At 45.6% G+C, this 27760-nt stretch overlaps 1 long non-coding RNA gene across 2 annotated transcripts in view; it reads left to right on the top strand.

Moving 5' to 3' along the window:
* Positions 1-6922: 6922 nt before the first annotated feature.
* LOC140470165 (uncharacterized) overlaps positions 6923-27760 on the top strand; it is a 29745-nt gene continuing 8907 nt past the window's right edge. The window contains exons 1-3 of one of the 2 annotated variants that reach the window (XR_011956458.1): positions 6923-7047; positions 25114-25268; positions 25885-26317. This is a non-coding gene — a long non-coding RNA (uncharacterized lncRNA). Of the gene's footprint in view, positions 7048-25113; positions 25269-25884; positions 26318-27760 lie in introns of those variants that run through there. The other variant, XR_011956457.1, reaches the window with a different exon arrangement.

Here is a 27760-nt window from a genome sequence, read left to right as displayed (position 1 = left end):
CTGAACTAGCATCAACTACTTCCCTGGGCAATGAATTCCATAGAAGTCAAGGAGTTCCTTCTCAATTCAGTCTGAAATTTGCTGCCTCTAGTCTTGTGGTGATGCCCTCTTGTCCTAGCTTCACCTGCCAGTGGAAACACCTTCTCTACTTCTATTTTGTCCATTCCATTCATTATTTTATCTGTTTCCATTCTTCTGATTTCCAATGAATATAATCCCAATCTACTCAGTCTCTGTTAAGACAACCCCCTCAACTCTGGAATCAACCTAGTTAACCTCCTCTGTACCTCCTCTCGTGCCAGTACATCCTTTCTCAACTAAGGTGATAAAAACTACATGCAGTACTCCAGGTGTGGCCTCGCCAACACCCAAATACAGCTGGAACGTTACGTCTGCTTTTAAACACAATCCCTTCAGCAATGAAGAACAAAATTCCATTTGCTTTCTGAACTGATTGTTGTACCTGGTGACCAACCTTCATGCAGAAGGATGCTCAGGTCCCTCTGCAGAGCAAATTATGCAACTTTTTAACATTCAAGTTTTTTTTTAAATGTTAGTACAACCAAAGAGTATAAACTTGATATTTACAAACATTCTATTTCATTTGACAGCCCATTGCCCACTCACTCAATGTATCTCTGTTCCTCTGCAAAGTTTCACCGTCCTCCGCTCACTTTGTTCCGCTAATCATCTTAGTGTCATATGCAAACTTTGACACCCTACATTTGGTTCCAACTCCAAATCATCTGTATTAATTGTAAATAATTGCAGTCCCAGTACCGATGCCGGAGGCACACTACTTATCAATGATTGCCAGCCAGAATAATACTTATTTATCCCCACACTTTGCTTCCTATTAGTCAACCAATCTTCTACCCATTACACCATGCACCCTTATATTATGCAACAGCCTATTGCACAGCATCTTGTTGATGGTCTTTTGGAAATCCAGGTACACCACATCCACTGGATCCCCACTGTCCACCTTTCTTGAAATGTCTTCATAGAATTCCAAAAGATTGGTCAAACATGACCTGCCCTTCATGAACCCATGCTGTGTCTGTACAATGGGACAATTTCTATTGAGATTCCCTGCTATTTCTTCCTTGATAATAGACCCAAGCATCTTTCCCACTACAGAGAATAAACTAACTGGTATATGATTCCCCACTTTTTGTCCACCTCCATTTTAAAACAGTGGCATCACCTTTGCTGTTTTCCAATCTGCTGGGACTGGCACAGAGTCCAGTGAATTTTGGAAAATTACTGCCAGTGCATTTGCTATTTTTCCTGGCATCTCTTTTAGTACCCTGGGAGGCATTCCATCAGGGTCAGGAGACTTTTCTATCATTAGCTCAATTACCTCCAAACAGTCTAAAACTAGCTGTTCCGTAATAATGATAGTTTCCAAATCCTCACCTACTATTGTCTCTTTGCTAGCTACTGGAAAGATATTAGTATCCTCCACTGTGATTTCCCATAACTAAATGCTTCTACTTATTTTCCAAAGGACCAACATTTACTTTAGCCATTCTTTTCTTGTTATATATATTTATACAAACTTTTGCTCTCTGTCTTTATAGTCTGTGCTAGTTTATTTTTCTCATGTTCTATATTACTTTTCTTTATAGCTCTTTTGTGGCTTTCGGTTGACCTTTAACGTTTTCCCAGTTCTAGTTTCATGCTGTTTTTGGCCACTTTGTACACCTTCTCTTTCAATTTGATTTTCCAGAATAGCAACCCAATTCTCCAAGCATTTCACATACTCTTTCATCTTGCAATGGTACTCTCGAGGTTTCCCTGTTTTTCATGAGGCAGATCTCACCTTTACGAGTGGTTTCTTCAGCATTCTGGGGCTGGCTTTGCAGGACTGGGGAAGATGCCATAACCATTCCCTGGTCAGCAGTGGAGTTAGGAGTTGTATGAATCTGATAGGTTTGGACATCTCCAGCAGCACCTTGTACAACCACTTGGCTGCCCGGCACAAAGATTTGCAGTCCATCAGGGCTCTGTGCATACTGTATAATGGCTGCTCCAACCTTGGCTGTAGCTACGTTGGTCATTGTTAGTGTCTGGAGCCCTTGCACTTCATCTGTACCATTGTTGCCCAGCTGAATTGCTCCCCCCTGTGTAATAGCAATGTATTGTCCGCTGCTAGTCTGATAGATCGGTGTCTGCATCGTCGTTGTAGTAATGGTTGAGACAGTCTCTGCTTCTGATTTCTCCTCATCGATTTCTTGGCACACTGGGGGATCAGAAGAAAGTTCATTCAGGATTTTCTTGTATGAAGGCCATCTCGATAGAATTTCTCTACATTTCTGAGAGTTAGTCATTCTATCCACAGATTCCTGGGAGTCCTTATTTTCAAGTATAGTAGAAATCTGAATAGTCTGAACTTGAAGGGACTGCGTGACTGAGGACTGAGCTGCTTGGACCTGAACAGTCTGCCCATTCGGCAATTGCACTAAAGTTACTGCTGGACATGTTGTTGATTGGATCCCAGGCATGGTTACCTGCATGGTCACATTATATATTAATGATCAGGATGAAGGGACTGGGGGTATTCCAATGAAGCTTGCTGATCATACGAAGCTAGGTGGACAGGCAAGTAGTACTGAGGAAGTAGGGTGGCTGCAGAAGGATCTAGACAGTTTGGGAGAGTGGTCCAGGAAATGGCTGATGGAATTCAATGTGAGCAAACACGAGGTCTTGCACTTTGGAAAAATGAATACAAGCATGGACTACTTTCTAAACGGTGAGAAAATTCATAAAGCCAAAGTACAAAGGGATCTGGGAGTGCTAGTCGAGGATTCTGTAAAGGTAAACATGCAGGTTAAATCCGTGATTAAGAAAGCGAATGTGATGTTGTCATTTATCTCAAGAGGGTTGGAATATAAAAGCAGCGATGTGCTACTGAGACTTAAAAAAGCTCTGGTTAGGCCCCATTTGGAGTACTGTGTCCAGTTTTGATCCCCACACCTCAGGAAGGGCATACTGGCACTGGAGTGTGTCCAGCGGAGATTCACACGGATGATCCCTGGAATGGTAGGTCTAACATATGAGGATTGGCTGAGGATCCTTGGATTGTATTCATTGGAGTTTAGAAGGTTAAGGGAGATCTAATAGAAACTTACAAGATAATACATGGCTTGGAAAGAGTGAACTCTAAGAAATTGTTTCCATTAGGTGAGGAGACTAGGACCAGTGGGCACAGCCTTAGAATTAGAGGGGATCAATTCAGAACAGAAATGCGGAAACATTTCTTCAGCCAGAGAGTGGGGCCTGTGGAATTCATTGCCACGGAGTGCAGTGGAGTCTGGGACGCTAAATGTCTTCAAGGCAGAGATTGATAAATTCTTGATGTGACAAGGAATTTTGGGCTACGGGGAGAATGCGGGTAAGTGAAGTTCAAATGCCCATCAGCTATGATTAAATGGCAGAGTGGACTCAATGGGCTGAATGGCCTTACTTCTACTGCCTATGTATTGTGGTCTTATGGTCTAAATTGATCACTTTCCTCAGATACCCATTGCTGAGTATGCCTTTTCATACAGTCCTTCCTTTTCACTGGAATAGACCTTTGTAAAATGTCTTTGAAAATCTTCCACTGCTCATCAACTTCCTACCATAAAATTTTTGTTTCCGGTCTACTTTATCCAGATTCTCTCTCATTCTATTTTAGTTCCCAGTGTTCAAGCACAGGACCCAGTTATTAGATTGTATCTTCACACTCTCCATATGTATTCTAATTCAACCATACGGTGATCGCTTCTTCCCAGGGGATCCCTAACTCTGAAGTCATTAATTATTCCTGCCTCATTGCACAGGGCCAGATCTTGGATAGCTTACTCCGTTGTCAGTTCCATTTCATACTGTTCAAGAAAACTATCATGGATACACTTAATGAACACCTCAAGGCTACCTTGAAAAAGCTGGTTTGACCAATCTACATGTAGATTAAAATCACCCAGGATAACAGCTGTACCATTTTTAGAGGCATTAATTATTTATTTGTTTATTGGCCATCCCAATGTGATGTTATTATTTGGTGGCCTATACACTACGCCTATCAGTGACTTTCTTGTTAGAATTTTTACTGCAGCATTCCTGTTTCTCCTAATATATGGCAAGAACAACAACCACTTGCATTGTATGGAACTTTCACAATGGCACATCTCCTAAGATGCAATGAGGCAGGAATAATTAATGACTTCAGAGTTAGGGATCCCCTGGGAAGAAGCGATCACTGTATGGTTGAATTAGAATACATATGGATGATCAAAACATTGATTAAAGAGAATGATTTTAAAGTACATCTTAAAAGGAGGATAGAGAAGGTTAGGGAGGGTATTCCACAGACTTCTGCCCTTGACAGCTCCAACTGTGGAGTGATGCAGGTGGAGTGGGTTGGAAAGGGAATGTGCAAAAGGAAAATGGAAGAGCGCAAGCAGTGCATAAAGTTTTAAGGACAGAGGAGGTTCCAAACTCAGTCTGTCTGTCATAGAGAGTACGGCTGCCTCAAGGATTTTGAAGTACTGTCACAGATTTATGCATGTCATGACTATAGTGCTAAAAGAGATTTCTGCTGTCTTAAACATAGTGACGGATCTTATATTGTGGGCTTATGAAACATCACTGATCTCTACCAAACATGTCCGAGGTAGAGTCAGGGCAATAATAAGATGCTGCAACAGGAGGGGAACAGGTAACTCCATACAAAACCCTACTCCTTCTCACTTATTTTCACCTCCAAAACTGAGGGATTTCCAGAAAAGCACCTTTATATCCCACCAAAACATTTTACCCCACAATCGTGGTATATGGCTGTGCACAAGGAAGAGTGGAACACACCATGTTGGGACCCTGAAACACTTGGTAAAGACTAAAATCATGTGAGTATTGAGATTGTATTGTATGCGTTTTCTATTGTTTTTACTCGGTTCCTGACTTCCCTTGTTTTCCCTCATGAACCTGTTCAAAGTTGTTTTTACACACACCTACATCACCTGTGAATTGAACGCCCGCCTCTCGGTCGAGGATTTGGGATATTTTCACCGCATCACAAGCCATCGACTCCGACTTCCCTTGTCCCTAAATGTTTCTGTTGCTTAGCTGCTGAGTCGCGCCTCAATCAACACTGCAATTGGGAGGAAGGGGCGGAACTACAGGACAGAGCAGCGTCCGGACCTCCAACCAGAGTGAGTGAGGAGCGGGGCCAATGCATTCTCGGGAGTGAACGCTTCAGGATTGGTCAGAAAGTAAACTGTTTTGCAGGTGTTCAAAGTTTGGGAGAAGATTTGTAGCTCGGGTGCTCGTTGTTATGGTTCTGTTCGCTGAGCTGGGAATTTGTCTTGCAAACGTTTCATTCCCTGTCTAGGTGACATCCTCAGTGCTTGGGAGCCTCCTGTGAAGCGCTTCTGTGATGTTTCCTCTGGCATTTATAGTGGCCTGTCTCTGCCGCTTCCGGTTGTCAGTTCCAGCTGTCCGCTGGAGTGACCAGTATATTGGGTCCAGGTCGATGTGTTTGTTGATAGAGTCTGTGGATGAGTGCCATGCCTCTAGGAATTCCCTGGCTGTTCTCTGTTTGGCTTGTCCTATAATAGCAGTGTTGTCCCAGTCGAACTCATATTGCTTGTTGTCTGCGTGTGTGGCTACTAAGGATAGCTGGTCGTGTTGTTTCGTGCCTAGTCGGTGTTCATGGATACGGATCACAACATAGTGGAGCACGAAACTCCTCATAAAACAATGTGAGATTTTAAAGAAATCGTTAAGATGTAAATCTGACAATATACATATTTCCAATCGATTTACATAACTCGAGTAGCAAACTTATTTTCAAACTCCCGGAACGATTGGTAATTTACATATCTGACCGGTATGGTTAAAATGGACGAAAAAATCTATATGCATATTAACCATCTCAATGGTTGTAATTCGACAGAGCCATTATTAATGTCTAATATTTCGCCCATAATTCTGTGCAGTTATGACCATTCTCTATAAACTCATTGATAACCTCCGACGCACGCGTAGTTTGGTTTGTATGCAGAGCATGCGCAGTGTCTCATTAACCAGGACACAGCGAGTCATGGAGCAGCTTTCTCCGGATGCGACTACGATCGGCTTCAGAGAGCGGCGTGTGGGAGATTCACTGGGAGAAAGACTTCATAAGACGCGGATATAGGTGAAAAAACCCGAAAAAGACTATCCAGGCTCGGATAAGGAGATGGTGGTCTCCGTCGGGAAAGCGGCCCAGGGCCACGGCCGCCATTTGTTTGAGGGAAGAGGGAGCGAAGGCCTCAGAGCCGCCATCTTGAGAAGGTCAATGAGCAGGAGGGCGGGGCTATCGGGGTCGAGGACAATCGGAGGAAAGACCCACCTGAGATCACTTCACTCAAGACATGAATGCACACGGTGGATTTTTCTTAACATCAGCAATTGTTTAATACTTATTCACAGGTTTTTAATTAAATCTTTTTTGAAGTATTTAATTCATATCAATCATTTGCAATGGTGGGATTTGAACCTGTGTCAGCGCACATTTGCTGATTTTCTGGATAAATTGTCTCACAATAATGCCCCTCGGCTATCTCTTCGCCTGCTCACATTCTGCGCATTCGAGTGCAACATAAATCAAAACCCTTTCTTCCTGCACAATTGTTTGATCTTGCACTCTGGTGATATCACTTCGTATCTCTCCATGTGGTATCCCTCACTGTGTGGGTCTAATCGCTGCCTCTGTCATTGTCCCTCGCTCTTGCAGCTTCTCCAGATCCTGAGCAAACAGAATTCTCCACTCCAGATAGACGATGGATACTGGGATGTTCCAGATTTCTGTTGGACTCAGTGCCATTTGACATGTGTAGCCCTCACTGCATCAGTCTAATTTCCCATTCTGTCTATCTGTCTGTAGGTACTCAGGAAGGTCCTGATCTAATAGACTTCCCAGCTGCTGGATGTCTCATCCATCCCTCATTGAAGGTGGTTTGTCAGCCAGAGAGACACAGGGCAGGGAGATCTGGAGCCTTCAATAAATCCTGCAGTGAGGTAAGATCACTCTCAGTGCACAGAGCAGAGAGCAATGAGAGGATTCCAAACATCAGCTAACAGGACATGTCAAGCTATAGTGCTGGAGGGGAGCACAGTACAGACACACCCCAGGTTCAGTCACCGCCTTTACTGCAAGTTTTCTTGTACTAAGACAACATCGGGAGTGTCACAGTTATCAATCCAAGCCTGTGCTGTCTTAATGAGCATCAATACAAAAGCGGAGAAAGCAGACCTTCCACAAGAGGGTGGGAATGTTCCGTTCTGTGTTCCCCCTCCCGCTTGTCTTGTGGATCAGTGTCTTCAATCATTCTAACGCCAAAAACAGTTCCTATCTCTGTTCTTTCCTCCCCTCTTACCAATCACTTCACACATTTGATGCCTGCTCCAGTCCAGACGACCATCCATATCTCTCTAACTTACTTCAGTCTCGACAACATGCCTTGTCACGATAGTCCACTCCCCCAATAACCCAAGACTTAGGGTCTGTTTCTGTGCTGCATGACTCTCTGGCTGAAGTCATCAATGCTGACCAGGTTTCCTGAACTGAGTGTGTTGCATTTCCCTGCATTTGGACCATGGCCCTTCAAACCTTCTCCCCTCCATGTTCCTGCCCAAATGTCTTTTCCATGTTGTAATTGTTCTTGTTTCTCCCATGTGCCCCTGGCAGTCCATTCCCTATATGAACCGTCCTCTGTGGAAAATGTTGCCCCTCAGCTCCCTAAGTCAATCTTTGCTCTCGGTCACTCCTCATGCCTTACCCATTCTGCCGGGGGTACACAACCCCTCCCCGGTACAGATTTCCCTCAGGCTTACCTATCCCGCTGTGGGAAACAATACCGCTCCAGTACTGAATCTTTCGGGCCTTATCCATCCTGAAGTGGGACACAACACCTCCCTGGTACAGACTCCCCTTGGGACATACCCATCCTGCTGTGGGACACAACCCCTCCCTGGTGCAGACTGCCCTTTAGGCCTTAACCATCCTGAAGTGGGACACAATCCCTCACCGGTACAGATGGCCCTCGGGCCTTGCCCATTCTGCTGTGGGACTGAACTCCTCCCTGGTAAAGTCTAATCTTGAGCCTTGCCCACCCTGCAGTTGGACACAACCCCACTTGGGTACAGTTTTCCCTCTGGCCTTACCCATCCTGCTGTGGAACACATTCCATCCCCAATACAGACTGTCCTCAGGCCTTGCCCATCTTGCTGTGGGACCGAACTCCTCCACGGTACAGTCTATTCTTGAGCCTTACCCATCCTACTTTGGGATGCATACTCTCCCCGGTACAGATTACCCTCTGGCCTGAACCATCCTGCAGTGGGACATGACCCATCCCCGATACAGACTCCTCTCGGGCCTTCCACATCCTGCTGTGGGACACAACCCTCCCAGGAACAGACTCCCCTCTGGCCTAACCCATCTTGCTGTGGGACACATCCCCTCCCCAGTACAGAGTCCCCTTGGGCCTTACCCATCTGCTGTGGGACACAACCCCTCCCCAGTACAGAGTCCTCTCGGGCATTACCCATCCTGCTGTGGGACAGGTTGACAATTTTATTGAATAGAATCCCTCCAGTGTGGAAACAGGCCCTTGGTCCAGCAAGTCCACACTGACCCAAATACTTAGAAACAGTGATCGCTGAATTGGTTAAAAACTCTGCAGTTACATTGGGCAGTTTAAAAGTTTTGCTGTATTGGTAATATATTCCTTTTCTTCAAACAGGTTACAGTTTTATTAAAGCAGCAGATGTTCATTGCGAGAGTGTCTCTGTTAAACTAAAATCTGTTCTGTTCTCTGTGTAACAGGCTGTTGTTGTGTGCGATGGACTGTCACTAACAGTGTAATTGACCCATGAGTCCTTGATCAGGTTTCCTTTGTCTGTAAATCTAGTGATCAGTGAACTATGCATCTGCTCTTCTTAGCGAAAACAAAGAATCATTTCTCAATGAAAAAACAGCACATCACAAGGCTACTTCATGGATTTTTGGCACACACCACCGACCAGTGTATCTTTTAAGTCTTTTTTTCTGAAGAATTCTGAACTCGATCTGTAACTCTGACAGTATCTGTATTGCTTGTCAGTTGGTGGAGAATTCCGCCTCTTTGTTCTGAGCTGTTGTGATGCAGGCGGTGGCTTCATTCTGTCTCTGCCAAGCTTGTTTTCTCCTTCTGCTGTGATTCTGGGAGAATCCTTTCTGCAGGTTAGAATATTCAATAAGTGAACATTGAATGATTTTGACTCTAACAGAGTAATGGCCTTGTTTTCATCTAATTATTCACTTTCCATTTCCTGGTTGTGTTGAATGTTACAGAAACAGGCTCTGAGCAATGTTTCCATTCACTTGTGTTGGAGTCACTGACAGCCACATGGTCAGTCAGTTTCAGGCTGATGGATCAGTTTCTCTGTCCTATTAGATGTTGGTCACTTGCTCAGTTTCCGATGGCTCACCTCAGTGTCAGTCCATCAGCTGCTGAAACTCTCCATCCAGCATTTGTTCCCTCTCACCATGACTACCCAATACAGTCCCAGCTTGTCTCCCACATTCTACCTCTATATACTCATGATCACCTCAGATTCTCCTGTCAGTATCCTTACAGCGAGTCACGTAGGTCATCCACCTCCATTTCACACTGCTCTACATTACATTACATTACAAATGTAATTTCAGAATTCCATTCATTGCATTTAAATACACCCCTGATCTTGTCCTGTCCAAACATCCAGGTTCCATCAGGTAGGTGGGTGCCCGCGTGGTTGGGTTGGAGCAACAGCAGGACACGCTGAGGATCGTACAGGGGGCAAAGATGGGGTAGGATGCAGAATGTTTAAGGAGCGAGCGCTGGTGTATTGTTGGGGATAGCTTCTCAGGGGAGTAGCACAGCGGTAGCCAGGTCTATAACACCACGACTCAATGGCCTGAGTTATCGGGAGAGGTTGGACAGGCTGGGACATTTTTCTTCAGAGCATAGGAGACATAAGGAAGATCTTATAGAAATGTATATGATCATGAGAGGCATGGATAGGGTGAATGCATTCAGTCTTTTTCCCAGGGTTGAAGAATTGAGGACTAGAGGGCATCAGTTTAAGGTTAGAGGGGAAAGAATAAAATGGAACGTTAGCAGCAACTTTTTTTACACAGATGCTGATTCTCATACGGAATGAGCTGTCAGTGGAAGTGGCTGAGGCAGGTACATTAACAACATTTAAAAGGCATTTGGACAAATACATGGATAGGAAAGGATTAGAAGGATACGGGGCATGTGCAGGGAAATGGGGTTGCCATGGATGGACATTATGGTTGCCAGGGATCAGTCTGGCCCCTAGGGCCTCTCCCTGTGCTGTCGGGCTCTATGACTCTATAACTGACTCTGCTGTAGAACAAGGTCGGGCAAAATCCAAGAGAGCAAAAATAGGAGGAGAACCACTAGTTGGGTGTATAGACAGGTGTTACTGTGGCTGCGTCCGAGACTCCAGGATGGAATGTTGTATCCCTGGTGCCTGGGTCAAGGATATCTCTGAGCATTTGCTTGAAATTCTGAACTGGGAGAATGGGAGGCCAGAGGTCATGGTGCACATTGCTAACAATGACACGGGTAGAAAGAGAGACGAGATCCTGAGGAGTAAGCACAGGAAGTAGGGTGACTGAAAAGCAGGACCTTGAGGGTAGTAATCACTGCGTTACCACCAGTACCATGTGCTTGTGAGACAAGGAATTGAAAGATAGCAGAGATGAATGAATGGCTGAAGAGCTGGTACAGGGGGAGAATTTCAGGATCTTGAATCATTGGGATCTCTTCTGGAGCAGGGGTGACCTGAACAAGAGGGGAACTGATATCCTCACAAGGAGGGTTGCTCCTGCTACAAGGGAAGGGTTTAGCCGAGAATGGCAACGTACTGGGAATCACATCAGCAGGGCAGCAGGTGGGGGGAAGGAAGGTCAAAAGATGTAAACGAGTCAATCAGAAAGGAAATACAGAGAAATGAACACCATAGTACGAATGGGCTGATTGTGTTAATTTCAACATAAGGCGCAACATAACTAAGGTAGATAAGCTCAGATCCGATATTGTGGGCATTCCAGAGATTTGGTTCGGAGAAGGACAGGACTGGCTGCTCAAGATTCCAGGGTTTCATTCTTTCAGACGAGATGGAAAGGAGGGTAAAAGAGGTGGAGGAGTTGCATTACCAATCGGGTGAATGTTACGTCTGCACTCAGGACATACTGGAGGGGCTCGTCCACTGAGGCAACATGGATAAGAAGGAGGCAGTTGATGGGATTATACTATAGGACCCTCAATCTGCCAACGATACCTTGAGATACAAATATCTTGGCAGATAATGGAAAGAGGCAATAACAACAGAGTTCTCAAAGTGACTTTATCTTCCCCACCATTTGCTGGCAGTACTTTAGAGCAAGAGGCTGAGACGGTGCAGAGTTTATTAAGTGTAACCAAGAGGGTTTTTTGAAATAGTAATGTAAAGGAGGGGGAGGGGCCATAGTGAACCTTATATTGCTGAAAGAGCCTGGCCAGGTGACTGACCTTTCAGTGGGAGACCATTTTGGAAACAGTGATCACAACTTAAGTTTTTTTTTTAAGGCAGCTACGAGTAAATGGGATGTTTCTAAATTGTGGGATTGAAAATGATGTCAGTATTAGGAAGGAGCTAGGCAGTGTTAATTGGGAGGAGCTGTCATCAGACAATGCCACATTGGGCACATGGGAGTTAGATAAAGGCTTGCTGATCGGAGTTCACGACCAGCATGTTCCAGTAAGGAGGAGGGATAAGGCTGGCAAAGTAAGGACCCCTTGGATAACAAGGGAGGCTGGGACTTTAGTCAAACGGGGAAAAAAACAAGCCTATGCAAGATTTGGGAAGCTAGAATTGGACATGGCATGTGAGGAATGTTTTAAAAAAAACAAAAGCCGGAAGGAACCTGAACAGGGAATGAGCAGAGCAAGGAGGGGCATGCCCTTCGCAAGTAGGGTTAAAGTGAATCCCAAATCGGTCTGGAGATAATTACCCACAAGAGGATATGAACATGGATCATTACAACACAGTACCGGCCTTTTGGCCCTCAATGTTGCACCGACCTTTGAAAAAATCTGATGCCTATCTAACCTACATCTTTCCAATATTACCCATATGTATGTCCAATGCCCATTTAAATGCCCTTTGCGTCAGCGATTCTACTACTGTTGCCGGCAATTAAGTCACCTCTCGACCTTCTTCTCTCCAACTAAAACAGCCTCCATTCCCTCAGCCTTTCCTTGTAAGACCTTCCTTTCATACCAGGCCATATCCCAGTAAATCTCCTCTGAACTCTTTCCACAGCTTCCACATAACTAGGAAAGAGGTCGGGCCAGTCAAGACGAAAGGAAGGAACTTTTGCTTGAAGTCAATGGCAGTGGACGAGATCCTAAATAATTACTTTGCGTCAGCATTCACCCAGGAAAAGGATATAGAGGATAATGAGATTTGTGTGGAGCATGCTAATGTGCTCGGACATTTTTGAGGTCGAGAAAGAAGCGTTAAATTTCTTGAAGAGCATGAAAGTGGATTAATCCTGAGGACCCGATGTTAGCTACCCCAGGTTATTTGAGAAAGGCAAGAGAGGAGATGTTTGGGGTCTTGGCCATGATTTTTGAGTCCTCGCTAGCCACTGGAAAGGTCGCAGAGGACTTGTGAGTAAGCTTATGGTTTTCCTCTCTTCAAGAAGGGAAACAGGGACAATCCAGGAAATTATAGCCTGGTGAGTCTCACCTCAGTGGTTGGGAAGCTTTGGACAGAATTCTTATGGATAGGATTTATGTGCATTTGGTAAAGAATGAACTAATTAGGGACAGTCAGCGCAGCGTCATGAGATGCACAGGGTTGACGGTCAAAATGTTTTACCCAGAGTTGAAAGATCTTTACTAGAGAATGTGCATTTAAGGTGAGAGGGGGAGAGCTCAAAGCAAATGTGAGGGGTAATATGTTTTCCACAGAGAGTAGTCGGAATCTTGAACATGCTGCCAGGGATGGTATAGGACGCAGATATGAGAGGGGTGTTTAAGGGATTTTTGGGTAAGCATGTGAATATGCAAGGATATGGAACAAAGATAGGCAGAAAGGATGAGTTTAATTTGGTGTCACATTCAGCATAACATTATGGGCTGAAGGGCCCGTTCCTGTGCTGTACTCTTCTTTGTTGTGTTTCTTTTGTTACAACATGACGGTGAACCCCTCTGTTAATTAAACCAAACACCCAGAAAAGTTCACCTCACCAAATAATCTGTTAAAGACTGAGTGACAGAAAACTCACAAATTCCAGTATTTAAAGAAAATAGCATCAATTTATTTTTAACTTGAAATGTGAATATTAAACAACTATTCATAAATCTAAGCTCTCCCTTTCTCTTCACTACTTATTATCTGCCTCCAGCTCTATAACTATACGTTCTTTCAATAAGACACTTATTAAAATTACATCAATTTAATTTCAAACCCACACAGTGACTCGTGTCTTTTGTGTCTTTCTGCTTATGGCGGAGGATCTCCCTGGGTCATCGTTGTCTTCATTTACTCTGAGTATGTTTCATTTGAAAAGGTACCCTTTGATTGAGAGACTTTCCTAATTTATTGGCGAGCAAGATGTTAACTCTCCCAGAGAGCAGTTACTCTTTGACCAGTTTTTAAAATGTCAGCATTTTAATTGCCCCCATTAGATCATCTCATTGGCTTGTGGCTGGCAAAACAATTAATTCAAACTCGATTGGGTTTTGGAATCTTGAGGTATAATTTAAACTGATAAGTTAAATTTGAATTATTATCAAAACAGCAACCAACTCAGGTCTATATTTCACAGCCAAATGTTACATTTGTTTGCTTTCCCAGTACACTCTGGGATTGCTGGCCAGTCATATACACAGGTAATTGTAAGCCCTCATTTCAGCAGAGCGTTCTCTCTCTCGCTCTCTCTCTCTCTCTCACCTTCACCTTTATAAAACTTTGAGCATTATCTTATCAGCAAGTTCATTTATTAAAGTGACAAGCAGCAGATGGTTTACATAACCTTTTTGGCTTAATATTTCAATTTCAACATAAAACAATGGCTTGTGTTTGTGAGAGGATCATGTTGCTGTGTGCAACAGACTGTCACTAATAAGATTATGCTCCCAATAACGCAGATTTCCTTTGTCTGTAAATTCTGCACGAAGTGATTTAAACACCTGGAAAGGGGTTTGGTTTTACAGTGTGATTTCCATTAATGCACTTAGTGGTCATCAGGCAGACAGATGGACACAGATAGGTGCAAATTTGTTTTCTTCCCTGAAGGAAGCACACGCTGCCATCAGAGTGTTTGTAACAGAAGGGCACTGACTCATTCCTGGGACTGGAGGTTGTTTATAAAGTGGGACTAAATGGGTGAGTACTGCATGTGAATAAGAGGTGTTTTCATTGAACTGGATATTATGACCAAAGAGATTGGCAGGGTTGATGTTGGCAGCTGTCTCTGCTGATAGGAATCTACAATGGGTCACAGTCTCCGGACTGGAGAGCAGCCTGAGTGACTGAGATAAGGAGAAATGACCTCACTTAAACACCTGGGAATCTGTGATCATTTCCACCTCAAGAATGGAATCACTGACTACATTCCAGAGAATAATTTGCAATGTTTGCGATACAAAGTGGATCAAAAGATGTTGCAGAAACTGGGTGAGTTCGGAAAAGTTAACGATGATGTTACTAAAATGAACACAAATGCTGTGGCTGCTGGAAATTTGAAACAGGCTGGCCGCAACTGTAGAGAGAGAGAAGTAGAGTTAATGTTTTACATTTGATGTAAATTTTAAGCGGAACAAAGAATGTTATTAAGCTGTGGTCAGACTGCTGGGGCCAAATGGTATCATTCTGTCTGTGGTTGAAGTTTTTGTTGGAGAAACAATCCCCTCATTTGCTTGACTGTGGCACTGTGATTGCGCTATTGAAACAGCAAGGACTCTTTCTGGGTCTCATTGATGTCTGGATGTAAATTAGGGTCCATTGTTCATCGCTGACTCTGTAGGCAGTTCTGATGGGAATATTCAATTTAAAATGTTGATCTTGCAAAACAGGAAGATTTTCTCCCAGACAGGGACTCAGACGTCCATTACTGATCCTCACTGACCATCACAGGACTCAAACTGAGAGATTTATTTTTGTGACTGACACAGTCAGATGTGGTATACAGTAGCTCACACAGTCCTGTCCTTCCACACATCCCGGATTCTGGACTCTGAATCAGAGGATCTTGACGGAGAAATCCTTCCAACAGATGGGACAATCCAAGAGAAACCCAATATCCACATTTTCCCTCAGGGGGAGTCCCTGCAAAGTTGTCGGTCAGGATCAGAACAGATATTTCTTTAATACTTACTCAGTTACTTGCTAGGACAGAGAGATTCACTGGAGGCCCAGATTGTCAGCTTGAAGAGTAGTCACTGCTTTGATGTGGGAAATGGAAGGGTATCATTTGGATTGTTCATTTCACCCATTTGTAGAGGGGGCTATAGATTTCATTGTGAGTGGGAGCTTGAGAGAAGCAGATTTATCGTGGTTGTGGGGATGTTTATACAAACTTTCAGGAAAGGTTTAATACACCGGAGGAATGTGTCAGTGTTTACAGGGGGCTCCGAGAGGGGTGGGCAGGGGGAATGTGTCAATATTTAGAGGGGCTCCAAGGTGGGGTGGGGGGGAAATGTGTCAGTGTTTACAGGGGGCTCCGATGGGGGTGGGGGGGGGGAATGTGTCAGTGTTTACAGGGGGCTCCGAGAGGGGTTGGCATTGGGGAATGTGTCAGTGTTTACAAGGGTCTCCGAGAGGGGTTGGCATGGGGAATGTGTCAGTACTTAGAGGGGGCTCCGATGGGGGTGGGCAGGGGGAATGTGTCAATGTTTACAGGGGGCTCCGATAGGGGTGGGCAGCGGGAATGTGTCAGTGTTTACAGGGGTCTCCAAGGCGCTGGGTGTGAGTATACCTCTATTTACAGGTGGCTCCCGTCCCCTCACCCACCCTGAACACCGTCAAAACCCGCTACCATCAACCCCATCCGAAACCGACCCCCCCCCCCCACCCCGACCAACGCCGTTGCCCCCAACTCCGTGCAATGCCATTCTCCCCAACCCCATCCCCCCAACCCCGTGCAACGCCGTTCCCCCCAATCCTGTGCATCACCGTTACCCCCCAACCCCAACCAACCCCTTTGCCCCAAACCCGTTGCAACAACACTGTTGCTACCAATCCCAGAGTGTCTAAGGGTATCCTCAGAGTGTGTGAGGGAGTCCCCAGAGTGTGACAGGGAGGGTCCCAGGGAGTCCCAGATTGTGTGAGAGAGTCTCATGGTGTGTAAGGGAATACCCAAGTGTAAGAGAGAATCACAGAATGTCCCAGAGTGTGTGTGCGTGAGAGAATGTCACGTGAGAGAGCGTTTGACTGAGTCAGTCCCAGGCTGTGTGCGTATATCTCCGTCACAGTGAACCCCTCACATTCACTTCATCACCGTCACACTTACACCCTCACACTCACTCCATCACTGTCACCCTGACCCCCTCACACTCACCCCATCTCTGACCCCCTGACCCCCTCACAATCAATCCATCACTGTCACCCTGACCCTCTCACACTCACTCCATCACCGTCACCCTGACCCCCACACCCACACTTCTTCACCATTGTACTGTCCGACTCACACTCACTCCATCACACTCACACTGAACTCATAACACTCACTCCATCACCGTCACCCTGACCCCCTCACACTCACTCCATCACCGTGACCCTGACCCCCTCACACTCACTCCATCACCGTCACCCTGACCCCCTCACACTCACTCCATCACCGTGACCCTGACCCCCTCACACTCACTCCATCACCGTCACCCTGACCCCCTCACACTCACTCCATCGCCAACAAACAGACTCACTCAACTCACTCCATCACCATCAGCCCGACATCCTCACACCAACTCCATCGCCCTCACCCTGACGCCTCAAACTGACTTCCTCACAGTCATCCTGAACCACTCATACTCACTCCATCACCATCACCCTAACTCTTTCACCCTCACTCCATCACTGTCACCCTGACCCCCTCACACTCACTCCACCACGGTCACCATGATCCCCTCACACTCACTCCATCAGTCACACTGACCCTCTCACGCTCACTACATCACCCTAACCCTGGCCTCCTCATACTCACTGTATCACCGTCACCCTGACCCTCTCAAACTTACTCCATCACCCTCACCCTGACCCCCTCACACTCACTCCATCACCCTCACCCTGACCCCCTCACACTCACTCCATCACTGTCACCCTTATCCCCTCAAACTAACTCCATCACTGTCACCTTGACCCTTCACACTCACACCATCACCCTCACCCTGACACTCTCACACTCACTCCATCACCATCACACTGACCCTTTCACACTCACTCCATCACCATCACACTGACCCTTTCACACTCACTCCATCACCATCACACTGACCCTTTCACACTCACTCCATCACAATCACACTGACCCCCTCACACTCACTCTATCAGTGTCACCCTGACCCCCTCACACTTACGCCATCACTATCACCTTGGCCGCCTCACACTCACTCCATCACCGCCACGCTGACCCCCACATACATGCTCCATCACTGTTGCCCTGGCCCCCTCACACTCACTCTATCACCGTCACTCTGACCCTTTCACACAACTCCGACCCCTCAAACTGACTTCCGCCATGTCACCCTGATCCCCTCACACTCACTCCATCATCCTCACCCTGACCCTTTCACATTCACTCCATCACCGTCACCTCAACCCTCTCACACTCTCTCCATCACCCTCACCCTGACGCCCACACACTCGCTCCATCACCCTCACTCTGGCCACCTCATACTCACTCTATCACTGACCATACTCCGTGAAATTTTCCCAGATTCTCAGTTGAGGATTTTTGCTGCTGGAAGTTACCTCAGAAACCCTGTTGATTCGTAATGTGTTGAGCGAATCGCAAAACAGAAAGCGGAACACAAACAAAACTGGCATACTTAATGCATTTTCAGACACAGCGAGCATGAATGCTAAATGCGAGACAGTCCGGGGGCATGAGCCATAAAGTCATCACACAACTAACAACAGGGCAATTCCAAAATACTCTTTCAAACATACTGGAGACTGAGTGCACCACCACTTCCCAGACAATGCTGAAAAGAGAGAAAGAAAGGACATAATAAGAACGGGCCATAAAAAGTGAACAGACGCAAAGTCACGTGAAACGGGTTCCATGATCCCTCTCCGACTCACAGCTTCTGGGATGTGTCCGGCTACAATGTCAATTTTCGCAGCAGATAATGATAGCCCATCAATCCAGACAAATTTCAATGGTAAGCTGAGTCTATCTTCTCAGACTCTTGTCAGCTACAAATGTATCTGTGAGTGCGTGAGAATATATGTTCGCTTATGATTTGGTCAAATAGCCATGAACTGCTTGACATTCCTGCAATTTCGATTCTTGCTTTGCTGAATGATTTCACCCATTGCTCGAAACAGGACGACTTTCACGTCTACACAGAACACGAAACACACCGGACTACAGGGAAAATGCACAAAGCTGAGCAGGCCGTGTTCCACATCATACCGTGCAGCATAGTTTCAGTCACTGTGTCTGTTTTGCAGAATAAGAGTCCCAAAGAATGTTCTCTACCCTAAAACCGGAGGTCGCATTACATTCCGAGAGCGACAGATCACATTGTGACGATGCTCTGACCTCGGGGCCGGTTCGAGATGACACTTTCCGTGCCTTTTACCCTAACCGTGCAATCTGCTGTAGAGATGTTCACTCCTGGACATGAGCCACATGGATACCAACTGAGTCGGAAACCTGTGCGGGAATCGATGAGAAGCGACTCAATAAATTTTGCTAAATTCCATGGTGCTTATTAGAAATGCAGTTTCTGTTCACCTCAATCTAAAAGGCAGTTTCTCAACATAGTAACAAAGTCAAAAGGTAATTACCTCACCCCACCCCCACTCCGGAAGAGGTGCTAACTGCCCTTGAGTGCTTTTTGTTCTCGATGTGAAGAGCTCTCACGCCTCTGAGTCACCTTCACGTCTCTGGTTGCTGAGTGAATCACAAAGAAGGACTTTCTCCAGAGCTGCAACTGCCTCACTTCCCCACTCGCTCTCCCCGTTTACATTTTCCTGCTCGTCAGTGATTTAAAGGAAACCAAATGATGCGATGTCATTCTGTAGCCTCTCTGTCGATTCCTCTGTTTCAGTTCCAACGTGGCTTAGATCTCGGGGCGCACCTTAATACTAGCGACGCTATGGAAGCACAGGTCCAGAGGTTCCTCTGAGAGTGTAATTTCTTTCATTGCTGTTGCTGATTGAATGAGCCACTAACGTGCGAACTGCTCCAAAACATGATTCAGGACCTCTGGTGCCAATTCTCGCACGTTGCATAACGACAACCAGCTTCCAAACGAGGCCTTTCAGAATGGTGTACATTTGACAGACAGACAAGTTCAGGAATCCGTGGTGCACTGTGACACCAGCGCAGCAGCTTCTTCCCTGCCTTTGAACCGAGCCGCCTGCGCAAGGAATGCAAATGCGGTACTGCTTTTCTTGGAAGGATCAGAACGCGGTAACTACACTCTCAAACAGAATGGCATATGATCGGAACCAGGTTGGAGAAAAACTTTACAATGCTTTGCACTGTAAGTAAATGGAATTGCATTACATTTCACTACGCGAGCAGATTTGTTGAAGCAAACTCGAAGGCAGGTTTGCAGATGGGAAAGCAAGCAAGAAAGCTCCGTTCTTGTCCATGTCAAAGGCTACAGTTGAAGAACAAAGCAGTTTCAACCCAGTTTCGAAGTGGGGACCTTTCGAGTGTGAGGCGAACGTGATGACCACTACACTACAGAAACAAGCCGGCGGCACCCGTCCGGCAGCTCAGGGGCATCCAGTACTGAAAGTTGAAGCGATTCTACGTTTCACCTTTCTGTTTCCAATAGCTCGTTGTTGTCCAGTGTAATTGAATTCTTGAAAACGTAAAAAAAATTGACAGGTGAAATTGATGATAAAATATAGACAAGGATGTGGTCAATGTTTGGACCGTAGGGCGAGGTGGAATAGGCTGGGACGACTTTCCCTGCAGCGTAACGACTGCGACATGATCTGATGGAAGGGTTGGAAACTGAGTGTTTTACCCAAGTTGGGGTGAATTGAAAACTCGAGAGCATAGGTTTAAGGTGGGTGGGCTGAAATTGACAAAGGACCTGAGGCACATTTCTCACACAGAAGGTTGTGCGTGTTTGGAATGAGCTACCAGAGGAAGTGGAGGAGGTTATTACACTCAGAAAATTGCAAAGGTAATCGGATCAGTTTCTGGACAGGATGGGTTTAGAGGGAGTGGGGCCAAATGCTGGGGAACGGGGCTTGTTTAATTTTGGCTATGTGGTGAGCATGGACGAGATACACCGAAGTATCTGATTCCACGCGGTGTCCCCCAATAACGTTGTGTTGCTTACACCGGCTTTAAAGGATTACTTTTGAGCAGAGCTTGCCGTCGCAGTCTGTGGCACAATCGTTTAGTCTGTTCGACTGCTCAGGGGAAAGGTAGCATTGTGAAACACTGCAGAAAAAAAAACGACTTCCTTACTTTTGCTCCGACTGACCATACTCCGTGAAATTTTCCCAGATTCTCAGTTGAGGACTTTTGCTGCTGGAAGTTACCTCAGAAACCCTGTTGATTCGTAATGTGTTGAGCGAATCGCAAAACAGAAAGCATTTAACACGGAACACAAACAAAACTGGCATACTTAATGCAGTTTCAGACATAAGGAAGCATGAATGCGAAATGTGAGACAGTCCGAGGGCATGAGTTATAAAGTAATCTCACAACTAACAACAGGGCAATTTCAAACTACTTTTTCAAACATACTTCAGCCTTAGTGCACCACCACTTCCCAGACAATGCTGAAAAGAGAGCAAGAAAGAACATAATAAGAACGGGCCATAAAAAGTGAACAGACGCAAAGTCACATGAAAAGGGTTCCATGACACCTCTCCGACTCGCACAGCTTCTGGGATGTGCCCGGCTACAATGTCAATTTCGCAGCAGATAATGATAGCCCATCAATCCAGACAAATTTCAATGGTAAGCTGAGTCTATCCTCTCAGACTCTTGTCAGCTACAAATGTATCTGTGAGTGCGTGAGAATATATGTTCGCTTATGATTTGGTCAAATAGCCATGAACTGCTTGACATTCCTGCAATTTCGATTCTTGCTTTGCTGAATGATTTCACCCATTGCTCGAAACAGGACAACTTTCACGTCTACACAGAACACGAAACACACCGGACTTCAGGGAAAATGCACAAAGCTGTGCAGGCCGTGTCCCAAATCATACCGTGCAGCATAGTTTCAGTCACTGTGTCTGTTTTGCAGAATAAGAGTCCCAAAGAATGTTCCGCCCTAAAACCGGAGGTCGCATTACAATCCGAGAACGACAGATTACATTGTGAGGATGCTCTGACCTCGGAGCCAGTTCGAGATGACACTTTCCGCGCCTTTTACCCTAACCGTGCAATTTGCTGTAGAGATGTTCACTCCTGGACATGAGCCACGTGGATAACAACTGAGTTTGAAACCTGTGCGGGAATCGATGAGAAGCGACTCAATAAAGTTTGCTAAATTCCATGGTGCTTATTGGAAATGCAGTTTCTGTTCACCTCAATCTAAAAGGCTGTTTCTGAACAGAGTAACAGAAATCAAAAGGTAATTACCTCACCCCACCCCCACTCCGGAAGAGGTGCTAACTGCCCTTGAGTGCTTTTTGTTCTCGATGTGAAGAGCTCTCACGCCTGAGTCACCTTCACGTCTCTGGTTGCTGAGTGAATCACAAAGAAGGACTTTCACCGGAGCTGCAACTGCCACACTTCCCCACTCGCTCTCCCCGTTTACATTTTGCTGCTCGTCAGTGATTTAAAGGAAACCAAATGGATGCGATGTCATTCTGTAGCCTCTCTGTCGATCCCTCCGTTTCAGTTCCAACGTGGCTTAGGTCTCGGGGCGCACCTTAGTACTAGCGACGCTATGAAAGCACAGGTCCAGAGGTTCCTCTGAGAGTGTAATTTCTTTCATTGCTGTTGCTGATTGAATGAGCCACTAACGTGCGAACTGCTCCAAAACATGATTCAGGACCTCTGGTGCCAATTCTCGCACGTTGCATAACGACAACCAGCTTCCAAACGAGGCCTTTCAGAATGGTGTACATTTGACAGACAGACAAGTTCAGGAATCCGTGGTGCACTGTGACACCAGCGCAGCAGCTTCTTCCCTGTCTTTGAACCGAGCCGCCTGCGCAAGGAATGCAAATGCGGTACTGCTTTTCTTGGAAGGATCAGAACGCGGTAACTACACTCTCAAACAGAATGGCATATGATCGGAACCAGGTTGGAGAAAAACTTTACAATGCTTTGCACTGTAAGTAAATGGAATTGCATTACATTTCACTACGCGAGCAGATTTGTTGAAGCAAACTCGAAGGCAGGTTTGCAGATGGGAAAGCAAGCAAGAAAGTTCCGTTCTTGTCCATGTCAAAGGCTGCAGTTGAAGAGCAAAGTAGTTTCTGCCCAGTTTCGAACTGGGGACTTTTCGACTGTTAGGCGAATGTGATGACCGCTACACAACAGAAACCAGCCTGAGGCGTCGGCCCTGCGGCTCACTGGCTTCCAGCACTGAAAGTTGAAGCGAGTCTACATTTCACCTTCCTGTTTCCAATAGCTCGTTGTTGTCCAGCGTAATTGACATCTTGAAAACGTAAAAGAAATGACGCGTGAAATTGATGACAAAATATAGACAAGAATGTCGTCAATATTCGGACCGTAGGACGGGGTGGAATAGTCTGTTACGTACCCAGGATTTCGTACCCAATTTGTTAAAACCTCAACTTGCCTGGAATGTGAAGCAGCTTGAGCCCGCGATTTACCATGTGGGAGGCGACCAAAATCATGACAAGATGGACACTGACCCCTGTCTCCACAAAGCAACTCCCGGTTCTGCATTTTATTTGAACACGCCGCAGCCACAGAAATTTCAGTTGGGGGGACTCGGGCCTAAGCTTCTTTCGTAACTGAGTTCTGAAAGAGGAGCCTCCGGCTCCTTGGCTCCCCATCATATTCGGTTGTGGTAGTGAAATTTGCTGTGTCTGATCCGCAGGACATCCTGCAGGAATTTCAGACAGCGCCATCCTCCCTGTGACATGTACGTGCTGGATAACATTATGTTGTGTCATGTGTGCCGGCTTTGCCAATATCACCGTTGTTTAACTCCCTACATCCTGCTGGTCGAACTGTGATTCCAGTCAGAATCACAAACGTGTAACAAAACACCTTAGCTGTGCTGGCTCTCTACAGAGATAAATGTTCTGCCTGTAACTCTACACATTTTTACTTTCAACATGAACATTGAATTAGTTTTTCAACAACTCGATTGAACCTGCGGCATTGTCAATGTCAGACTCTAACCACTCCTTATTTGAAAACCTTTCTTCTCATGTACATTTTTCTTCTTTTACTAATGTCTTTAAAACTCTGCCGAATCGTTCTCGATCCTTTCAGGCGTAGGGAGCATTCCCTCTTCATTATTCCCTTTCTCTAACCCACTTGGAAAGGTTTAACAAGGCCAGCTTTGGCCTTCTGCTCTCCAAGGAGACCTGTCCCAACTTTCCAAATGACCTTTATTGTTGACATTCCTCGTACACCACACCATTCCCATCAACCTGTTCAGCGCTGTTTTCAATCATTTCACGTCCCCACTTCCTCATGTTTCACCCGCAGAACTGTGCAAACATCGAGATGGTGGATTTACTCAGAGTGGGACTCTGTGGGTGAACATCCTCTAACACTTGTTTGACTTTCACCATCTGTGGTACTGTGCCATGCCCACAACAATGACACTTCTGACCCCAAAACTCAAAGGTATTTCAAAGGGTGCAACTTAATGATTTACATCCTTTTATCAAACAGTTGATAGGACTACCGAGCAAAAGTGATATCAAACAACCAAAGCTCGATGGTGACTTGAAGTAAGACATTCTCCCATGCCAGTATTAACACAAGCTGCTAAATTAAGATCGTGCCCGAGACATTGCCAACACCAAACCAGCTGAGATTCGGTCAGGTCCAACTACATCACAATTTGTTCTCAGATTTCTAAGCATCAAAGTGTTTTAAGAATATCGCCTTCTCATTCCATCTCCTTGTTCACGGGACAGTGCTGTTTATCCCTTCCGTTTGCACTAAGTTGTCTCCATTGGCAGAGTATTCAGCTATTTCCCTCCACCAGCAAGCTGTGTGAGGGGAGGCAAGCGCGGACACACTCGAAACCTCGCTCTCATCGGCACAGCCAGTTCCATCAAGTGCTGGGAATCAGCAAGTTTGATTGGGAGCTTCCTGCAAATATCATTTATCTGAGAAGCGATAAAGATGTTGAGCTGATGGGTCAGACACACGTCTACTCCGGACTCTTTACCCTCAGGTAAAGTCATGTGAGCGGATTTTTGTGCAGCCTGTTTGCTGTTCAGAATCCATCTTCACACAGCAATCCTGCAGAAAGGCTTTTGTAACACTAACATCAGCTTCTTTGCTGCAATCGGGCAGCAGTTCACATCTGAGCCTCAACTTTCCCAGATAAAGACAATCCGAGTGAAAGTCTCACTCACTGAGAGCCATCCCCACGTGCCTGAGCTGCGGGGCTGCAGACAATCTAACGCAGAAGGATGGGTGAACAATGAGACTTTGTTTCACCATCAGCCACTCTGTTCCAGAGACTGGAAGAGGGCCAGCATCAATGTGTGGCGTCATTCACGCGCCTTCAGCCCATCGAGTCCATAGCGACTCTCTTGACGCTTGTGTATCCCTGTGCTTATTCATAGTTGGTGATGTATGTCCTAATCATGCGGAGCTATCCCTGTATCGCAATTCTGTCTCCAACAAATTGATCCAACTGTAATTCACAGATTTTAATTTCACAGGGAGAACACCGCTGTGTGATACGGCGTGGGGAATAGCTGCAGGGCGTCATGCGCATAGAGCACTCTACAACTGATGTGTCTCACCTTCACCAGTTTATTCTTAGCTCTGGCAAGAGATTTTGCGAATCAGACCAGAGCACACCGACAGAGAACAGGTAAATAGCTTCCAGAACTTCACAAGTGTGTTTCCTCATTTGTGTAAATTTCCCGCGTGTATCGGTATGAAATATTCATTTCAGATACATTGAATGAAAGGAAGCAGAAAGTGAAACAACATTTAATGCGTAGAATGGAGATGTATTATAGAGAAACACTGGAGGGGGCAGTACACACACTGAAACAAGGAATTGTCAACGAGTAGAGGATGTTTTCAATCCATTAATTTCATGGTTATGAGTCCAATACGCTCCCGCTGGGCCGCTCTGTTAGCGCTGACCATAGCAGTTTCACACAGTGTTCAGCATTTCGTCTGGCGTGTGGCATGTACCTCAGAGGATGATTTCTAAAGGTCTTCACTATTATTGTGTGACACTCTGTGGCGCAGATGTATCCCGGCAGTGTCAATATAACCTTTGAGTATCTGCCACATTCTGTTGGTTTAACTGTGATTTCACTCAGAATCACAAAATATGTCACAGTGCAAAGTGAGGCTATGCAGCCCCCAGACATTAAGGAAATGTCTACGTCGGTCAATTGATTGACTTTATTTGATTGATTGATTGTCACGTGAACCTGAGTACAGTTAAAAACTTTTGTTTGCGATTGCTTAAGGCAGATCATACGAATCAAGGACATGCAGATCATAGTATGCTAACTGCCGAGCCACAATTATCTCTCATCAACGCGTGTAATTCAACTTAAACTCCCAGCATCCTACTCCGTTGTGAACCAAGAGAGGTGGACAGCGAAACCTGGGGTCAGGCTGCGGACAGGGTAAGCCAAATACTGGTGTTTCAGATTGGAAGCATTCATTTCATAAGAGGTATTAAGCACGGGAGCTAAATGTGTTGTCGGGGCCGAGTGGGAAAGGTGCTGGGTTCGAAATCCATTGGGATTTCCCTAAGCAGTTTCGAATTCTGCCGACTACGTTTTCAATGATTTCGGAAAGGACAATTTCGTGCTCAAATTTGAAAGAAGAACAATCCCAACAAACCATGCCAGTTGTTCGATTTGATTGTGTAACCTTGAGTTCTTAATCAGAACTGTGCCACTATCAAAACCTTGACCATTTCTCTTCCCACGGACACTGCTGGACGCATCGACTTCCTGCAGTATTCTCTGAATGTACTGTGCAAAAATGCAACTTTACATTCGATTCCATTAATCACAGTCCTCTATGTACTGACCCTGGACGGTGGCAAGTTTTCTTCCTGTTCGTCAAAGCGCCCATCCCCGCCGCTTCCTCCCACATCAGTATAAACTGTCTCAGGAAATCTCTGGTTCACCTTCTTCGCTCCAAAGTGAAACTTACCAGCCTCTGGACTCTCTCCTCATAAAGGGAATTCTCATCCCCGGACATGGTGAAAGACAGAGGAGAGTGAAGAGATTTTGGGGAAATATTGACATTTGCCAGCGGAACAATGTTAAGGAGTAAAAACATGGAAACGAGTCTCCAGCTTTGTGCATCTTCAGAAACATTTTGGGAAGTAGAATCGGAGGGGAATGAGCAAGAGTGAACTGTCTGACAGAGCGGAAACAGTCAAGACAGCTTCCCCCTCTTTAAGGGGACGGAACATTAACTCTGGTGTTCTTGGGACACGAACTGATCTGAGACATTGAACGATTTCACGTTTTTCTATATGAGGACTCCAGGGCACTGAAAAAGCTTGGGCCAGACAAAAACTGAGTGGCTGGAACCCAGACTGTCCCAGTTGTGGGAGAGAGGCTTCCAGTGACATGGGTTCGCCTGCAGTGAATGGGATAAGACTGTTCCTATGTCTCCATAATGAGCATCCCTGGCTTTATTTTGGAAAAGTACATCTGATAGAGGACAGTTGTCATTCTGTGTAGGGCAGACTGAAGTTGAGATTCAGTAACAGTGTACTTTGGAGGATCGTGCAATGTGCTGGATTGCATGTGTCAGCGCATTAATCTGCTGAATGAAAGATATCTTATTCAAGAGCTCCCAGGGCGACAGTGATTGCTGCCCTTAATACATCTGTTTGCTTTGCTGCACTGTTTCGATTTCTAATGATTTCAAAAAGATATTCTCCAAATGGAAACACTATCGTGTGACTAACCACAATGACATTTCCGCATTGCTGTCAAGATTAATGTCAAGAACTGTGACTTGTGGGAATCTGAAACCAAAAAGAAACTGCTGCAGAAACGAACCAATTTGGGAGTACCTGTGGGAGAAAACACAGCGCTGATGACGTTCTGAAACATTGCCTCTTAATGTCTCTCCAGAAATGCTGCCAGCCTTGCTGAGCTTCTCTTGCAAATTCAGTTTTTCTTTTAACTGAATGCCCATTCCATCCATCAGAATGATGCAGTCAGCCTCACCATGCACTGAAATTTTACACGTTTGGCAGCTGTGAAATGATTGCATTCAACAAACCCAATAATTATTTACTCTTCCTCAGCTCCACAAGGAAAGAGACCTGGGAAGTGAAATGCACAGTGTCGTCCTGTCGTCCTGGATGAG

This window comes from Chiloscyllium punctatum, chromosome 50 (assembly GCF_047496795.1).
Source record: "Chiloscyllium punctatum isolate Juve2018m chromosome 50, sChiPun1.3, whole genome shotgun sequence".
Classification (NCBI taxonomy): Eukaryota; Metazoa; Chordata; class Chondrichthyes; order Orectolobiformes; family Hemiscylliidae; genus Chiloscyllium; species Chiloscyllium punctatum.
The sequence above is the reverse complement of the archived record's forward strand: the minus strand, read 5'-3'. Positions and strand labels throughout refer to the sequence as shown.